At 66.8% G+C, this 18,321-nt stretch overlaps 1 long non-coding RNA gene across 1 annotated transcript; it reads right to left on the bottom strand.

Moving 5' to 3' along the window:
- Window positions 1-5,969: 5,969 nt before the first annotated feature.
- Window positions 5,970-9,921, bottom strand: LOC116600201. Its single transcript, XR_004289546.1, has 3 exons — window positions 9,879-9,921; window positions 8,507-8,598; window positions 5,970-6,004 (listed from the first exon to the last, which is right to left on the bottom strand). It is a non-coding gene; the product is annotated as an uncharacterized LOC116600201 (long non-coding RNA).
- Window positions 9,922-18,321: the final 8,400 nt, after the last annotated feature.

The following is an 18,321-nucleotide window of genomic DNA, read 5'->3' as shown; positions in this document are numbered from 1 at the left end:
GTTTGTTCTGGGCATGGAGCTTTGAGGGGTAGCCGGGGCTTGGGGTCCCACGGGGCCCTGCGGACCCTGCGAGGGGGCTGGGTGATGGGTTGGAAGCACCGTGGTGACCCAGCCTGGAGAGGACAGATGGTGGACAGAGGCAGGGCGGTGCTGGGGGCTGCCAGGAGCCTGTACCAGGCTCCAGGTGAGAAAGGCTGTGGCTAAGAGGTGCTTCCTGAAGGTTCGACGGTGGGCAAGGCGGGGTGGGGGGGCCAGCGGGGTGCAGAGCAGGGGTTTGCGTCGAAGAGGAGATGCACTGGACAGGAACTTCCAGGATTTGAGGGGGATCGGACACAGGGAGCTGGGGAGAACGGCCCCACATTCCTTCTGTGCAGGGAGACGTTTGGAAGGACCCTGGGGAAGGACCCAGGGAGTGGTTTGCATGCTTGCACGGTGGGCTGTGGCCCAGGGGAGGTCTGCGAGTAGGAGTGCACACCTGCAGGAGAGGGGGACGCAGGGTACGGGCACCACAGCAGTGCCCGGAGATGCCCAGAGGACTGGGCCAGGGAGGCTGCTAAAGCTGTGCCCCCGTGTCCCCAACACGCCCGCACCCACACCCACAGTTCAAGTTGGCCAGACGTTGGGCTCTGAACCCAGACCCTGCGGACAGCTGCCCCAACCCCGGCATGGCCTCCATGTGCCAGGGGTGGCCGGAGACTGAGACGGTCCGCAGAGGGCCTGCTGGCGGCCCCCAGAGCTGAAGCCGCGCCTCCTCCAGGTCCTAAACGCTTCCAGACCCTGCTCGGCGCGGCCCGTCCATGCCTTTGATCCGCTCCATTCATCCTGAGCCTGTCTCCTTCTTCCTGTGCACGCCTGCCCTGGGGGGACCGGAGCCTGCGCCCGGGGCCCCCAGAGGTCACCCTGGGCCTCCCCTGGCCCCAGACGGAGCAGGGCTGTGGGGCAGGGGCCGGACGCCTGGCTTGCCTGCCCGTCCTCTCTGCCAGGTGAGGCTGGGCCGCGTGGTCGGGGGCCGAGGGGAGGAGGCAGATGGGGGGGAGAGCGCTTCAGCCCCAGCAGCGCCCCGAGAAGCCAGGGGCCCAGCAGGCCAGCGAGGCCCCATGCACAGCCCCGTGCCGACGACCACCCGGCACTCTGGAGGCTCCCCCGTGAGAACCACCTCTCCCTGCTCCTTGGTGTGGCTGCCATCCCTGGATGGGGGAAATCCACCCCCAACGCACAGTCCAACCACCCGAGGGTGGGGGTCCCCGGTCCTGGTCCTGGAACACAAGCTCTGCGCACGCAGGGTTTGTTCGATCACGGCTGTGTCTCGGCGTCTCGCCTGGTGTCTGCTGGGCTAAATGGTGAGGGAGTAGACGTGAGTGGATGGACAGATGGACAGATGGACGGACAGACAGGTGGGTGACGGACGGACGGATGGACGGATGAACAGGTGGACAGGTGGACAGATGGATGGACGGAAGGACGGATGAATGGCTTCCTCTCCCCAGATTCTACTAGTGACCAGAGTGGCATGTGTGGGGCATGGTCCCCCACAACCGCTGCCCAAGTCCTCCCCGAGCACCGGGTCCTTCCTGGGATGCCCGGACTCTGTGTGTCACCACGGGCCTGACCACCCCCTGCTGCCAACTTCACCATCCGAGCGCTTTGTGCGGCCCCTGGGCTCAGGCTGGCCCTCCCAGCCCCTCAGCCTCACAGACATGCTCTGGGGGGGCCTCTCCCTCGCCCTGCCGTGCGGGATGGCAGGGCTGGGTCTAGACGCACAGAGGCCCTTCTGTGAGATGCCTCCTTGTCAAGCAGAACCCAGGGCTGTCAAGGCCCCCACGGGTGACTAAGTCCCTCTGTGAGGACACTCTCCCCTGAAGAAGGGACAGGGCCCCTTGAACTCAGCACATTCCTCTGGGACCCTGGGCCCTCTCTGCCCGACATGCCCAGGGCACTTGGCTCCACAGACCCACTGGCGTGTCCTTCCTAAGGGCGGCATATGGGCTCAGCGGGTTCAGGCCTGCCCTGTCCCTTCTGGCCCCGCTGGGGAGCGGGGGCTCTCAGACGGGGCTGCGGAGGTGGTCCTGGCACAGCTGCACGGTCTTCAGCGTCTGAGCAGCTGGAGCCTACCAGCCTCCCCCAGGGCTCTCCGACCACAAGGATCCAGAATCTTCCTTTACTTCAGGCTTGGTAGGGCCCTCTGAGGTCAGACGCAGGGGGCTGGGCCCGTGTGGCTTGGAGCAGGAGGAAGGCAAGGCGGCCTGCTCGCACAGAAACTCCCTCTGCCCGGATCCCCGTGAGGCAGGGGCTGCTTGCAGCCAAGCCGGCCTCCTCCCTGGTGGGTGCTCTCCTAGGGGACAGCGGGCCCTGAAACAGGGGCTGGAACCCTCCAGAATGGAGCCACGGCCTCCTCTTTGAGTGCCAGATGACCGCAGACCTGGAGGTCCCCGGCTTTCAACTCATGTTCAAGGGCTCCTGGGTCCAGAGACCTGTCTGTGACCTGTGCACACGGACGGGTCAGGGTGGGCTCCTGGGGCTTACCCCTGTGTGCCAAGGAGAAAGAGGGGTGACTCTGGAGAGAACCCCGTCCTGCCCCACGTGTGGCAGCAGGGGTCTCGGGGGTTTGGGTTCAGAGTAAATATCGTCCTGCTCCAGATCTGAAACGCAAGGCTGTGCATTTGTGAGCTGTTCTCGTGTTCGCGTGTTTGTGTGTTTTCTTTGGGAGACATCACGCTGACCGTGGCCGACGGCCAGCCCCCAGAGAGGGACACGAGGTGGCTGGAGGCCTCTCGGACACTCGCACCCCCACGTCACTCCTGGCCCGGGTTTTTGTCCACGGAGGTCCGTCAGCGGGGGCTGGGCAGACGCTCGTCCACAGCCCCGAGGCCTGGCTCCTGGCCAGGAGTCCTCTCTTGTGGGGTGGTCCTGGAACCCGACAGGGCGTGGTGGGGTGCTGAGTCCCAGGGGCCACAGCCAGGCCATGGGCACTCCGTGGGCCTCCGTCTGTGGCTTGGGGTCCCCCATGTCCCTGGCCGATACAGAGAAGGGTCACCTGTCCTTGCTCCCTTAGGCAAGGCTCCGGGACGGAGTGACGTGGGGGTGCCAACGGGGCCAGGCCCTCCCACCGGGCCTCCGAGTTCCCACTGACAGGGCCACACTGGTCCCCAGCCACCAATTCCAGGCCCAGGGCAAGAACAGCCCCAAAGACAGGTGTGGGGAGGGAGACTAAGGGGCCCTGGGAAGAGTCAACTCGAGGACCATCTCACTGGGACTCTGGTCACTTCCTGGGGTGCAGGGAAGCCCAGCACTCCCGTCTCCACTGGCCTGTCCTACCGCTGGAGTCTAGGGCAGGGACGGTGCTCAAGGGGCCAGGCACATCCAGCCTTCGCGGTGGGGAGGGGGGTAAGAAAGGACCCTGACAGGAGGTGGCTGGGCGGGCACAAGCCACAGATTCATCACAGACGGACCGTCCCGGAGCCACGGCTCCTCGATGCGGGGATGTGCTGAGAACACAAGGAGTGAGCTCCTTGTGGCCAGGAGCAGCCAAGCAGCGAGCGGCCAGGAGCGCTGTGGGGACGCGCTCGGGGGCGCTGGGAAGGAAGCCCCTGTGTCCGGCGCACCTGCCCGTCCTGAGGGCCGCCGACGCTGGGACCCAGCCACGCTCGCCCCAGCAGTGCTCCCGAGCGGCCGCAGCGCTCAGGCTCTACCCAGGCTCCGTGGTCATCTGCAGCCACGAGGCACGGGACACGGGAGCCCCCAGCCTTGTGGGCAACAGACTCAGGCTCCCCAGAAGTGCGGCTGAATATCTCTCCCAAAGCAGAAACCGCTCGGAAGGTTTGGACTTTCTAGGGATTTCTCCGCCAGGCGTCGGAACGCCTTCGGTTAACCCACTCCCTCGAGTCCACGCTGGCTGCCGGCTGAAGGGCTGGCGGGCAGGGGAGGCCGAGGCCGGGGCCGGGGTCCTGGGACAACTTGGGATGCCCTGGGCCCGAAGGCCACCTCCCTTCATACCTGGTCCCCCTGGGTCCCGGGCCCGGGGCGCTGCGTGCCCTCCACCAGGGCCCCAGCCATCAGGTCACAACACCTAGGCCTTGACCTCTATCCCCAGCGTCTGAGAGAAGGAGCTGGGAAGGCAGAGGAGGGGTCCTGCTCCACGGGACACCAGGGGGCTGGGCAGGGGTCTTCCCTGGGGTACCCAAACTCTGCTGCTAGCTGCCCCCCCGCTCTAGGCCTGACTCCCGTCTGTGGGCTCAGTCAGTGTCTCGGGGCAGGGGAGGTTTGGGAAAAGGGGGCCAAAACTGCATAAGCTGTGGGAAGTGGCCTTGGGCGGGTCCCGGGCTGCTTGCTGTCTGTCAGATCCTTCCCATGGCCAAGGGCGGCTCCCGGCAGGAACGGCTGGTTCTCCCACCAGGACGTGGAGGGGGTGAGGGCAGCCCCTCCTGTCACAGGCCGTGTGGGAGCTGCGTTGGGGGCCCAGGACTGCGTTTTTCCCTTGCCCAGAAGGCTCCGGGGGCCGCAAAGGACGAGGTCTCTTGGGGTCCCCCCAGCTTCAGGCCCCAGTGGAAGGGACTAGAGGCTTTGCGTGTCCTGGGAGCAGCTTTCTGTGCATCCGGCCCCAGCTGGCGTCTGTAAGGACCGTCCATCCCTGGAGCCCGGACACAGGCCAGCCAGGATGGTGGCGGTCAGAGGGCACTGCGGAACCCCCCCACCCCCACCCCCCACCCCCACCGGGCGGACAATAATGAGAAGGAACAGGGACACTTCAGCACTGCTCCCCTGCAGGGGCCCTCACGTCACCGGGGTCAGCTCCCACCTGAGGCCCAATGCTGTGTGGTCCGGGCTGCCCACAACATAGCCCCCTTTCTGCCGAGGACGAAGGCTCAGGACTGGAGACCCTCCCTCCCTTGGCCACCCTGGCATCACCCCAGCCACGAGAGGAAAAGATCCTTCCCACACCGCGGGCCTCCGCAGGGTTGGGGTGGCGCTCCCAGCTCTGCGGGGGGAGTCAGGGAGACGATGTCCACCTGCTCCCAACCCTGCCCCGGCCCGCTCTGGGTCTGGAGGGGCTGGTCCTGGAGTGTGGCCCGCGGGCCGGACCCCTCCTCTCCTCACAGCCACGAAGGTCCTTTGCTGAAAACCCAGAGGGCATTTCATTCCAAAAAGTGCGTCTGGGTCTCTGGGGTTGGCCTGCGCGCCCCAAGGGCTGAGCGGCCGTCCTGGTCTGGAAGCCACGTGGGAATCCTGCTCTTTGGGGACAAACGGGTCGCCTATTCGGAGGAGAAATTGAATTAGGACTAATTTTAGTCCAGGCCAGATCTAATCAGTTTCCCGGCCCGCTGGGGAAGCCCCGTCTGGCTGGGGCTGTGAGGACCGATGGTTTGCTGGCCCACAGCGGTCGGGGACTGTCCCGGCGTCCCCCTCCGAGGCGGGACCTCAGGCGGGCGCCCCGGAAACCACGCAGCACACGGCGCCCTGTGGTCTAGGGGCCACGGAGCAGGATCCGTAGCCGCCCCTGCGCTCGGGGAGGATGTCCCCCATCTCTGTCACCCCCGCCACTCTCGAAGCCTGGCTGATACCCAAACATCCATTTCTCAGTCCCCAGAGAGGTGTTTGAACATTGGGCTTTCCTCCCCAAGTTTTCGGTGGAAAATTTTAGACATGAAGCGACGCACCCAAGAACAAGGAGCTCTCCGGACCGCGGAGACCCTGGTCCCGGCCTCCGCACCCTGGCCCCGCACTAGTTTGAAGTGAATCAGAAAGACTTTTCTTTCTTTTTTTAGAATATTAGAAGCTTTACTTTGAACGATAGTCCGGTCCCTGCCGGACGCTGGGCGGCCGAGGTATGCCCCAGGCAAGCTGCGTTTTAACATGACGAGGTCAGGGGCGCTCGTCCCCCCGGGGGGGCTCAGCCGGTGAAGCGTCTGCCCGCGGCTCTGGTCATCGAGCCCCGCATCAGCCTCCCTGCTCAGCGGGGAGTCTGCTTCTCCCTCTCCCTCCGCTGCTCCCCCTGCTTGTTCTCCCTCTGTCAAATAAATAAGTTGGAAAAAAAAAAAAAAAACGCGTAACGGGACGAGGTACGACCAGATCGTGTTGTGAACATGGTGGCTGAAGCTGGTGGCCAGGACGGCAGGCTGTCGTCACCCAGTTTCTAACTGCACCGGCTCTGCCCCAAGCACGGGCCTGGGGGCGGGGGCAAGACAGGGGCAGGCAGAGGCTAGGCCCGTGCTCGCTGGGCAGACCGCGCAGGTGATGGAAAGAGCACTGGGCTGGACCCCAGGACCCTCGGCCCCGGCACCGAGAAGGGCAACAGGGGTCCCTGCGTGGGTGACGTGCTCCATGCGGCACCAAGGTGGAAGTGCCAACACAGCCCTGTCCTGACAACTGTCCAACTGCACAGTCTGCCCAGTGCCCCCACGCCTGGTATCATTCAAGGCCCTGCAGGGCCACCTTCCCGGTGCCCTCCACAGTGGGGACAAGCCCGCCCAGCCCAGCAGGCCACTAGGTCTGGCAAGAGCCTGGAGAGAGACTGGGGTAGGTGTGGGGGGTCGGGGCCACAGCCCCTTGAGCAGCCTCGCCTGGCCGGCCAGCACCACAGCCAGGAGCTTCTCGCCAGGCAGGGTGGACGCTCTAGGGCCAGCGGACTGCGGGACTACACCCAGCACCCCCAGAGTGGTCGGCCCAGACAGAGTCCTGGACGTCGGCCGGCCACTTTCCAGACCACATCCCAGGCTGGGAAGCCAAGGCGTGGACAGCTAGGGGACAGTCTGCCAAGGGGATGGAGGGCAGCTACACTGCCCAGTACAGTGGACAAACCAGGGTCTGAGCGGGTGACAGAGCCCAGGTGCCCAGGCTGGCCGCGGGGCCAAGACTGCTGCGACCCTCATGAGGAAGGGCATGATGCGGGCTGGAGCAGCCCGTTGCAGGGGGACGTCCTGCCTCTGCTGGAGTCTCTGGTCCTTTTGGGTGATTCCCCATTTATGATCCCCATTTTCCCAGTTGAACAGATCAGACCCCCATTCTGGGCTTTGGGTCCCAGCGGCTCTGAGGACACACAGGCTTCTGAAGGCTGGGCTCGGAGTGACCACTGCTCTTCCAGGGCGCTGCCAGGACGCAGCTGGCCCCAGCCCTAAGTCACAGAGCCCACCCCACAGCCCCTCCATCGGGGCCTGGCCACCCCAGAGCCAGCGGGGTCTCGAGGCCGCCACGGCACCTGCTCAGCCTCGGGGGACGAGGCAAAGGCGTGGGCGTCCGCAGGTCCCTCAGAGGGACCCAAAGAGCTTGGAGACCTAACCACCGATCTCAGGCAGGTGCCCCCACACTCCCAGTGGGGGTCCGCTGCAGCCGTGGGGGGACAGAGTCGCCGCAGGGAGGAGGCTGAAGGGGCTGGAGGATGGTCTGGGGCAGTCCCGGAGCCCCAGGGGCTGGAGCTGCCTGCTAGCACAGCCCCGCTCCTGGCCAAGGAGGAAGGCGATGGGGCTCTCAGATCAGGTCCTCGGACAGAGACCCCTGACCTTGGGCACCGTAGGTCGGCTTCGTGACCCAGCCCAGCTCCCAGGCAAGTCCGTAACCGGCAGGCCTACACCTCTCCTGCCTGGCCGCCAGTGCACTCACTCGTCCTTGGGACTCAGGGTGGTGGACCGGCTGCCATGTGGCCCGCAGAGCAGCCGACCGGCTGGCCGGTGTCGCCAGGGGCGGCCCTCGCCCATGGGGACTTCTCTGGACGCCAGGACCAGGGTAGGCAGGCACAGTGAGGAGAGAGGACCTCCAGGGATCCCTGTCGGTCCCTCCCAGCCCTGGGGCTCCTGCCTGATCGGGAGCACACTAGGGCCTGCCGAGGGGCAGAGCCCGGAGCCGGCCCCTGCAAAGCTGGGGTGTCCCGTAAGACCGGCCTGCAGGGCAACAGCCTGCCTGGGGAGCTCCTGGGGAGGAGGTGGGCTGAAATGGCCTAGATGTCCCCCAACACTGTCTCCTTCCAGCAGCTCAGCTCAGCTCAGGGTGCCTCCCCTTCAGCAGCCCTGGCCCCTCACGTGCTACTCAGTCAGCCATGCACCCCCTCTGTCCCCAGGCCCTCCCAGGGACGCCCTGCTGGCTCCAGCCCTCATCCCCTGCGCGGAGGTCCCAGGGGTCTGGGCCGAGTCTGTCCTGCGTTCAGACATCCTCTGGGCACACCTCCGACCAAGCCGGCCCAAAGCCTGCCGCCACAGTGGCACGGCCTGTGGAACCTTCTGGGGGGCCTAGAGGCAGAGGTAGCTGCTGGAGCTTGCTGGGAGGTGCACCCTGAGTCTCCCCGGGGGTGTCGGACAGGTGGGGCTCCCAGCCTGGGTCCCCCGGGAGGAGGCTGTCTTGGGAGGCTGGACAGGAGGGCCTGGCAGGCGTGGCCCCCGCCCGGCCAAGTGCCAGCTCGAGGCCCTTAATGCGCTTCCAGCCTGGCGCCCTGCCTCGGGGAGAGGGGGGCGTTTGACTACGGGCCGTGCCATGGTACCCCACCGTGGGCCCTGTTCCAGCTCCGTCCCGGGGCCCTTACCTGTGCGGACGATGTCTCCACCTCCAGCGGGCTCGGCTCTGGGCTGCACGGCAGGAGCCTCTCGTGGTGAGGCTGGGGGGGGGCCGCCATCCCTGGGAAGATCCAGCAGGCTCGGCACGGGTGGTGGGGCAGTACCCACACTTGAGCCGGGTATGGAAGGCGTGCAGGACACCCCAGGAAAGAGAGGAACCGGGCACTCCAGGTGGAGGGTCTGGGACAAGCAGAAGCCCCAGTGGCAGGAGTCTGGGGTGTGGGGACAGCACAGGGGAGCGGCCGTGGGCGCCCGGGGAACCAGGCTGGGGCCTTGGACTAGCACCTAGGGTGCTGGGGAGCTCCCAAGAGGGCAGAGCCTGCCTGGCTGGTACTCACTGGGGTCCCATCTGCGGGGTGAGCCAGGCACCTAATCCTCGGAGCTCCTGGGGGGCCACAGCACGGGAATCGCCAGAGCCCGTGGGCTGGTGCCCAAAGAGGAGGGGTAGAGCGGGCCAGAGGGCAGGGGTGCGGCAGGGAGAGGGGCACAGCCCCGGCAGAGGGCAGAGACAGGAATGCGCAGGGTGTGTGCTCAGAGGGGGAGGAGCCACCAAACCCGGCCGGGTCCCGGAGGTCCGGAACGGCGAGGGCACCCGACACCGCTGGCAGCCGGCCTGTGGACGCCCACGGCTCCTGGCCCACGCGGCTCCAGGACACGCAGCCGAGGAGGCCATCCCGTGGCCCCTCGGAACCCGGCCTTGGATCCCAGCCTCTGGGCTGCCAGCCCAGACCCTAGCACAGAGAGGGGAGGCCATTCCTGCCCCGGAGGTCTCTCCAGCCCTCGCTCGTGGATCCTGGAGTGATGCACAGAGCCGCCGCAGGCTACAAACTCCAGGGGCAAACAAAATAGGGGTCTGCTCATGAAACGCAACGCTGAGACTCTGGAGACCCCCCATGGCCTCAGCAAACTTCCCCGCATGTCTGGGAAGGGGGACGGCCGGACGGACCCAGGGCTGGGGGTTGGCCAAGGGCCAGGTCCGGTGCAGAAGATACGGCTCAGACCTTCAGAGCACGCGGGAGCCGGACTGTGGAAGCTGGCTCTGCGGGCAGGCGGGCCACACGGCCAGGAGGCCCACCTGCTCCCTGCAGTCCTGGGCAGACAGACTTCCCTAAAGGGACATGGTCCCTAACCCTGCCCGGCCAGCCCGCCTGGGACTGCGGGTGCACACCCGTGAACAGGGGGTCCCCAGGGGCTTGGCCCCCCGTGTTCTTCAGTGGGCACCATCACCCCTGGGCTCCCCCCAACCTCCCTGACCGCCCCCTTACCCCCAGCAGCCCAAGATTTCTGGTCCCATAGGGACCCCTCACCTGAGCCCCACAATTCTTATGCCCCACAACAGACCTCAGCCGGCCTCAGCCATGTCCCTTTCGCTCCTGCCTTCCCGCTGTCCCCAGTCCCCTCTGCAGCCCCCAGACCCCGCCTTCCGCCCCCGGCCCTCCAGCACCCGAGCGTCAGCTAGTAGCTTCCAACCCGCTCCCAGGGCTGGGGGTGCCCTCCCGTGTGCCGAGCCCATCCCCAGCTGCTGGGCAGGCCTTGAAGCCACTGTTTCTCTTGGTTCTGGTGGCGGTCCCTGCTGCCCATTCGAGACAGCCCAGCCCCCAGCCGCTGCCCTTGGACCCGCCCGACAGAAGTGGTACCAGCGGTCGGCGGACCCCATGTCCACGGGGCCGTGCCCAGCACCTCCCTTTGTCCCTCCCCAGTCAACAAAGACCCTTCCTGGCCACTGTCCGTGGCGCGCACACATCCGCCCCGCCTCGCTCCAGCAACAGCCCCTCCTCTCCTCCTGGTCCCCCCCTCAGCGGCCCAGCCTCCGCCAGCCTCCCTGCGGCACCCTAGGACCAGCTGTCCCCGCCAGCCTCAGAGGGACTGGGGTCCAGGACACCCTGCCTGGCAACCCTATGGGGACACTTCGAGCCTGTCCTCCAAATTCGGAATTTTGGACCCCTGCCAGAGAGGGCTGGGGTCTCAGAGCAGCTTGTATTTTTGTCCTGATGGGGAGCTCATCCCTTCACGGCGCGACTCTCGTCAGTGGTTAGAAAGTTCTCCCTCCCGCCGCTGCCCGCGCAGGGACATCGCAGGCCCCACGGAGCCGGTCACCAGGGGAAGGGGCAGCCCCAATTCTGAGAGCCTTTTGAAAATGTTTTTCCTTTGTTTTGTTTTATTTAGAAATTTCCCAAATTTTTACCAAGTTAAAGACACAACCACAAGAATGTGTAGCTGGGGAGGATGACCGGCGTGCGCAACCCCTCCCCCGCTGCCCATCCCCCCAGACCACTGCCCCCCAACTCGGCAGCAAAAAAATGCCAAACACGTATAAGAAAGCACACAGTCCGTACACAGAGCTGGGAAATGCCCGTGTGCCCACACGTGTGCACACGTGCCGCCACGGCACACCTGTGTACATGTGCACACACGCACGTGTGTCGCCAACACACATGTGAATGCACACTTACACTCACGGACACGCATAAACAGCACAGAGACGCGTGTGCAGAGACACACGTGTGTGTGCACACGCACATGCACTTACACCAGCGCAGCACACGTGGGTGTGCATAAGCAGCATGCGTGCACACAGACACAAACAAGCGTGTGTCCACTCAAACACACGCATGCGAGCGTGCACTCACACCCACGCACGTACACGTACACCCACGCACAGATGTCCACACCGCACGCAAGCACACACACACACACACTGTGGCGAGATAACCCTTCACCCGGTCCTTCCTGCCAAGCAGAAGTAGCTCTGGCGGGGCTCTGTCGGCCAGGCCCAGCCCCGTCCCCGTCCCGCCGGCTGTCCTTGTCCTCCGTGCCCCGGTCTCCCCTTCACCTGCCCCCACACCTTCTAAGGTCCTTTGCAGAATCCAGTGGGACGGGGTGACCGGCTCTGCAATTCAGCACCTACAGCCACGTGACATGTCTCATAGAGGTGCTCAGAGCCGAGGCCCTGGGGCCACTCTGGGGGAAGGCGGGGACCCCTCCCTGAGGGAGGACCTCACGGTGCGAGCCGGGATGGGGGCGGTTCCAAGGACTGGCCGCAGAGCCCACCTTTAGAGCCCACTAGGCTGCCCCCCCGGCCACACCCCCGAGTCTGCACCCGCCAGGCTGTGCTCCTTTCAGCTACGGTGCCCCGAACCCATACCACCAAGAAGGCCCCGTTGCCCCTCAGGAGCCCTCCCTGTCGTGCCCAGAGCGAGCAGTTTGGTCCCGCCCACCTCACTGCCCGGGCGTCCCCCGGAGAGGTCCGGGTCCTTGGCTGAGGACACACAGCCTCCGCTGGTGCTCTCGGTCGGCCCTTCCTGCCCCTCCGCGCCCCAGTCACTGCACTGTAGGCCTGAGAACCAGCCCCTCCTGCTCCCGGGAGCCCTGTAACCCTGGGCGCTAGGGCAGCGGCGCCAGGCGGGAGGTTCGGGACAGACAGAGGACCCCAGAGCCTGCAGGGCACCTCCGGGACGCTGAGCGGCTCCGCCTGGCACCAGACAGGCCGGGCCTGGGGAACGCTGTTGGCACGGGGGCAGGAAGGAGAGGAGCCCGGCCTTCCGAAATGTTTACTACATCAGGAAGTTAATTCAGCAGCACGGGCTTCGGTGACCAAGAATAAACACACACACTCACTTGGGACAAATTGAGTCCAGGCCCGCTCAGCCGCTGCCCGGCCAGCGCAGGCGGGACGGCCACAGCCCACGAGCTGGGGGTCAGGCGGGGGGCCAAGAGCAGGGCCTGGTCCTACCCCACCGTCCCCGGCACGGCCCGTGGAGCTGTCACCGTTGCACAACCCCAGACCGTGTCTTCATTAATGCCCCGCTGAGGGGCGCCGCTGACCCGCAGGCTCAGGAATGTGACTGCACGGAGCCCGGGGGAGGGGGCCGCCTGGGCACGGAGGAGCCGGTGACTGGCACCGGGCATCCACAGTGCCCCCCACTGCTGCGCAGGCCGGCCCAGGCGGGCTCTGGCCCAGGAGCTGGGGTACAGGTGCTGATGGGAAGGTTCAGGGAGCCAGAGGGCGGCAGATGAAGGCGGACGCGCCAAGGGCAGCCCGCGCCCCCCTTTTGCCACCAGAGCCGGCTACCTGCCGGGAGTCAGAGCGCACCAGCCTCCGCCCTGGCAAGGTCCCCAGTGCCCGCTGCTCATCTGTAAAATGGGATAATCTCACGCCACCTGCCAGCGCTGCCAGGAGGACTCAGACCAAGACCTCGGCCCTTGCCTTCTCTCCTGCCGTCCTGGCACTGGGCCCCTCCGTGGCCACCGCCCACCCCTGATGCGCTGTCCTGACCACACAGACCCGAGTGCCGACTCCCAGCCCAGCCCCCTGCTGCCTCCTCGGCCGGCCTTCCCAGGGCCTGTGGGGTCCACGCTCACATACTCAGAGCAACCCTGTGAAGGACGAATGGGGAGATGCCCACCGGGGAGACGGCCACTGAGGCACAGAGGGACAGTTTGCTCCAGACGGTGTGCAGCTGGAGACACTCAGACCCCTGCCAGTCCCGGTTCCAGCCATGCCCCCACCGCACCCCCGGTCCAGGAGTCCCGGTCCAAGATCACGCCCCCATGTCCAGCAGCACCAGGTTCCTAAAGCCCAGAGCCGGGCCCAATCCCAGCATATGTCATCCTGGCCCCCGGGTCCCCGGGGCTTCAGGGGTGACCTGAGCCGGCAGCTGGCCCTAGGAGCCCTTCGCCCCAGACCCCTGCTTCTGCCTCTGAGATCCCCGAGGCCATGCGTGTCACAGCTCCCGGCCAAGGCCGCTTCTCCCCAGAGCGGCCAGCCCCCAGGCAGGACGATTCACACTGCCCACCTGGTGGGCCGTGGACGCTGGGGGTGTCCTCCCCACGCTGCAGGCGTCGGAGACCTGCGGTCTCTGCGTGGGGGCGCATACGGTGGTTGGGGGAGGCTCACGCCTCCTGGGTTCGCGCCAGTGGGAGGGGTCCCTGCTGCGTTCACAGCCAGACAGGGACGGGGACGATGCCTCTGGCAGAATGTGGACAGGGAAGGCCGTCCGCCAGCCTCCGTCCTGCCCACCGCAGTCCTGCCCAGCCGGCCGTGGGGGAAAGACACACGCGCCCCAGGCGCAGGGCCAGGCAGAGAAAGACAGGGGTCTGGTCCAGGCCCCGAAGGCTCAGGGACACATGGGGGGAACTCATGCCTCTCCAGAGTACGAGGGGGCATCTGCTTCCGCAAGAGACCCATGGCCCCCTCCCCAAGTTCTCCGTCTTGCCAGGCTGGTTCAGGATTGTGCTTAGGAGTGACACCGGCCGGGGGTGGCTTTCCCCAGCCCGCGGTGGGCTGCCTGCCTCTCCCAGGCTCCCGCTCACCTCAGCACCGAGGCGGAAGCGACCCGCAGGCCCTCGGCGGCTGTGCCTTCACCCTCCTGCCTTCCTGCACCAGCGACCCGGCCCGCTGGCTCCCGCGCCCCCACGATGCCCTGCGCTGCCCCGGGACTGCGGCTTCAGGAAAAGGGGGCTGGTTTGCATCGGAGGCTGAGGAGGAACCAGCCCTCGGGGAGGACTCAGCTGTCAGAGAGCCCGGGGCCGGTCTGGCGAACTGGGGGGCGGGGGGCGGCAGCACCCACGGGATGGCCGGCTCTGCCCTCACGGGCGTGAGGCCTCCCGGCTGGAACCCCATCAGGTGGAGCGGGCGCCGTGAGCCCGATGCCAGCGGCCGGGGGTCTGCGTGCTGTCCGGGGCTGCGGCCGGGACTGGCTCCAGGCCACGGCCCAGCAGGGCCCAGGGATCTGTGGCACGTGCCCTGGAGGCACCCCTTGTCTCCCCTTGACCCCAAGGCTTCTTGCTGTCCTTGGCCCCGCAGCCCGCTGGGCCGGGCCCTCCGGGTAGCCCGAGGTCCCCGCTCTGCCCAGGCCTCTCAGAAAGCCACCACAGCCTCCAGAGACCGCTCCAAAGCCCCGGGCCTTGGCCGTGGTCCCGTCCGCTGCCACAGCGTGCCCCAGGACCCAGAGGGAGTGCAGGCCGTCCCGGGCAGCCCCAGGAAACGTCTGGACCCTTAGCAGGCCCTTTACCAGTGAAGAAAGGAGGCGTGGGCCTGGGGAAAGGCTGCCCCGTGAGCCTGGCCCATGTCACACGCCCTGAGCAGGGCCACACGTGGATCCCCTCGGGTCTTCGTGGTTGGCCACAGGGGCCTTTCCTCAGCAAGAGCACACGGCCTGGCTCGCTTCTCCCTGCTGAGTGACCTGCCGCCCCCCACCCCGGGCCCTGCCCCCGGACCCCCGCCAGCTGCCTGGCCCTCAGCCTGCCATGCTCCGTTCCGGGTCGGGCTCGTGAGCATCCCTCCACCCCTGCCCAGGTCCCCGGACTTCAGGTGGCTCCGCCCCCTCCCAGAGAGGCTCTGACCCTCCCTGGACACACCCCACCCTGCCAATCTGCCCCCACCTGCAGCCGCCCAGATCCCTCAGTGTGAACTTCACCCTGCCCTGCTGAGAGCCTTCCGAGGACCCCCTGGTCCCCCGCAGCCATGTGCTCGGGGCTCGGCTGCCTCTGCCCTTGGCTTCGCACTCCGCCCCCGACCTCAGGTCCCCTGCCCCACACCCCCGGGGATGGCACCACCGGCCCCCGCCCGTCTCAGCTTAAATGCCACCTTCTCCCAGGAACCCCAGCCTCCTACACGGCCTCGGCTGGGGGGGCCTCGGGAGGGAGGCCCGGCCCCACTGCGCCCGCCACCCTGGGCGGCTGCTTCCCGCTCTGGGAAGGCGGGAGCCCCGCACGGCAGAAGTACCGCGTTGGGGATTCATGAACTATCAGACAAGAGTGTTCAGAAGAGCCGTTGGCCTCGGCGGCCACGCGTTGTGGGGGCCGTTCCTCATGCATCTGTCGGATGTCAGGGCCGGAGGGAGGGCGGGCCTGGCGTTTGGTGGACACATCAGGGCCAGATCTGAACACCTCCCCGTGGACAGTTAGGGCAAAAGAGAGCCCAGGGAGCAGATGCCCAGGGCTGGGAACCAGCCGGTGTCTCTAAAGTTCAATGAGTGTCCTGGGTAGGTGGACCCAAGGGGTCGACAGAGGGACAGTGTCTGAGACAAAGCTGGTGAAGGCTGGTGGGGGGCGCCCCCAACCCTCCCGAGTCCTAGGGCCAAAGCCAGAACCCCATGAGTGCTACCAGAAGGCCCAGAGAGGGTCTGTCCCTGGCCTTGGGATCAGCCTGCTTGTGGGAGAGCCCGAGGGCAGTGGCTTCCTTCCTGGCCTTCAGTGTGCAGGCCCCCAGGCCCCGGGCGGGAGGCCGCATGGTCGCCTGGCCCCCAACAGTCCGAGGCTCCCACAGAGCCCAAAGCAGGGGTGGAGGGACGCTCACCCATGTCCTGCAGACACACCGACCACCGCGTGGTGGTCAGGAGACCCTCCTCCCTGTTGGGGGACACGGTTGTGAGGGGATTCAGGACCCCTCGCCAGGGCAGCCTGGTGTTCTGGGCACAGTGTCAAAGGCTGGGGCAGAAGGCAAAGGGCCTCAGACCCCCCCAGTGGGTGCCCTACCAAGCACCCAGGCTGGGGAGGTCATGCCCATCCTCTTGGCCCCCTCCTTTAGGCCTTCTGTGTCCCCCACACCCTCAATGGGACACGTGAGCATTCACACTGGGCAGGACCCCATGCACCAGTGAGGTCCCCCCAAAGAGCCCCCGTCCACACAGACGGGGGGCCTCCGGCACGCCCCCAGCTGCCCTCTCCTCCCATGGCTGGTTGCCTGGGCCCCGCCCCCCACTGCCTCTCCTGTCTGGACAGAACCTCTTTGGGGCAGGAGCCAAGGGAAGCTCGGTTCAGGACAGCTGGTGTCCGTGATGTGGTGCCAGAGTCCTCCTGGGGGGGCACTGGAGCAGGGGTGGACCCCAGGCCTGTGGACATGGCCAGACATCCGGGCCCCGCGGGTGGTGCGGTTCCTACCCTCTCCTGGTCCCGCAAGCTTTACCTGAACCCGCGTGCCCCATGCCCTTCCCGGCTCGCGTGTGTTTCTGGCGGCTGCAGTCCCGTCCCCTAGCCCCGGCCGCAGTCGGCTGCACCCCGCCCCTCGCCCTGTCCTCTGTCCTTGCTGGGTTCGGTGCCTGACCCGCCAGACCCACCCCACTCTCCCTGGGTACCCTGACTCCGCGGGCAGCTGAGCTGACGCACCTCCCTCCCAGCTCAACCTGCCCTCCCCCCAGCGGGCCACCATGCCCATTTTCTGAGGCCCTGCCCTGCAGCTGCCCAGCCTGGGGGCCTTGGGACGGGGTCCTCCCTGAACTTGGCCTCCAGAAATGGCTACTATACCTGCTGTTCTCACAGGAGAACACCGTTCAACATCCCTGTGCTGCTGCCAGCTGGCACAGGACCCCCTCGCAGGGTGTGGCCTCTGGGCACCAAAGGGCCTTCTGGTGCCAGGCTGCTGGGCTGGGCACACCCCCACCCACCTGCTGGCCACAACCCTCACCACAGCACCTGGAGAGAGCGCCGGGCCTGGTAGCCGCACGCTGGCCTTGCCCAAGGCTGTGCCTGGAGGCCGGCATGGTTACGGTGCCGGCAGGTGCCCGCTTGCAGCTGGTCCCCTTCCCAGCAAGTGCAGGAGCATGGGGCAGGGTGATGGGGTCGTGGTGGGGGACAGGGCAGGAGGGTCCGGGCCACAAGACAGTCCCTGGCATTGGCCATGACTGGAGGATCTGCCCGACGCTGGCCAGACAGAGGTGTGGGACAGAGCTCTGCCCTCCCGCTTGGGGCGTTCACTCCCAGGGCCCTGGTGCCCCGAGCTGTCACCAGCCTGCCCTCCAAAGACAGGCCCAGATCCCAGGCTCCCCTCTTACCCATAGCTGTCTCTAAAATGTCCCGCTTTTCCCTAAATCAGGACTCCTTAAGTTTGGTCAGTCTCCGCTCTTTCATCCACACGTGTGTTGGGCACCTCCTGCGAGCGGGACTCCCGGTCCGGTGTGCCGGCGCGGAGCGGGGAGTCCTGGGGGCCGCGCCTGCCCCACCCAGGCATCTGCATTCCCTCAAGCTGAAGCCGGCTCCGACGGCGGCCTGCCCCAAGCCCAGGTGGCCTCTATTCCTGGACAGATTACCGGGCCAGTGTGTAGGGCAGGTGCCAGCCCCGTGCCTTGTCACCTCAGACGCTGACGTCACTGTCTGCTGGGGGCGGCGGGAGGTCACTTCCCCGGGGCCAGACAGGAAGCCCGCCCAGTGCTGGGAGGGAGGGGCCCCCAGGCTCGATGCCCAGCAGCCCCCCCAGCCTGCAGAATGGGAGTCACGTGGCAGCACCGGCTCCAGCAGCACGCCTCCTGGGCCGACGGGCCACGTCATGGCCTGGGGATAGCTGCCGGCACCACGTGCTCTGCCGAGACCCCAGAGTCTGGTTTTGGGGGCAGTTGGCCTTGGGCTGCAGGTCAGCTGTCCTTCTGGATGCCTGTGGCCACTGAGTGGAGAGTGGGGGCCACAGGCGATGAAAGCTGGTGACCGGGGGCTCCCGGAGCTCTGCCTCCCGGCAGGAAGGAGGGGTTCAGGCCAGACTCAGAGCAGAAGCCCCTGACCCCTGATTCAGGGGAAGGATCTGGAGGCTTCTAGACACTGCACGCCCCAAGAGAGCCTCTGCGGGCACCGGGCAGGAGATGCGTGGTTCTCAGGGCACGCCTCCTGGACTCAGCTTCCCACACGGAAGCCTCCCCCCGCCAGCCGCCGGAGGCCAGGACCCTCTCCCCTCCTGCCCGCCCCCCCCCCACAGCCAGCGCTCACAGCCCTCCTCCGGGAACCCCATCTGGCCCCTCAGCTCCGTGGGCTCCGGGCCCATTCAATCCTGCAGCCTCGCCCAGGAGAGCCCTGG

Source organism: Mustela erminea, chromosome 9 (assembly GCF_009829155.1).
Source record: "Mustela erminea isolate mMusErm1 chromosome 9, mMusErm1.Pri, whole genome shotgun sequence".
NCBI lineage: Eukaryota > Metazoa > Chordata > Mammalia > Carnivora > Mustelidae > Mustela > Mustela erminea.
The sequence above is the reverse complement of the archived record's forward strand: the minus strand, read 5'-3'. Positions and strand labels throughout refer to the sequence as shown.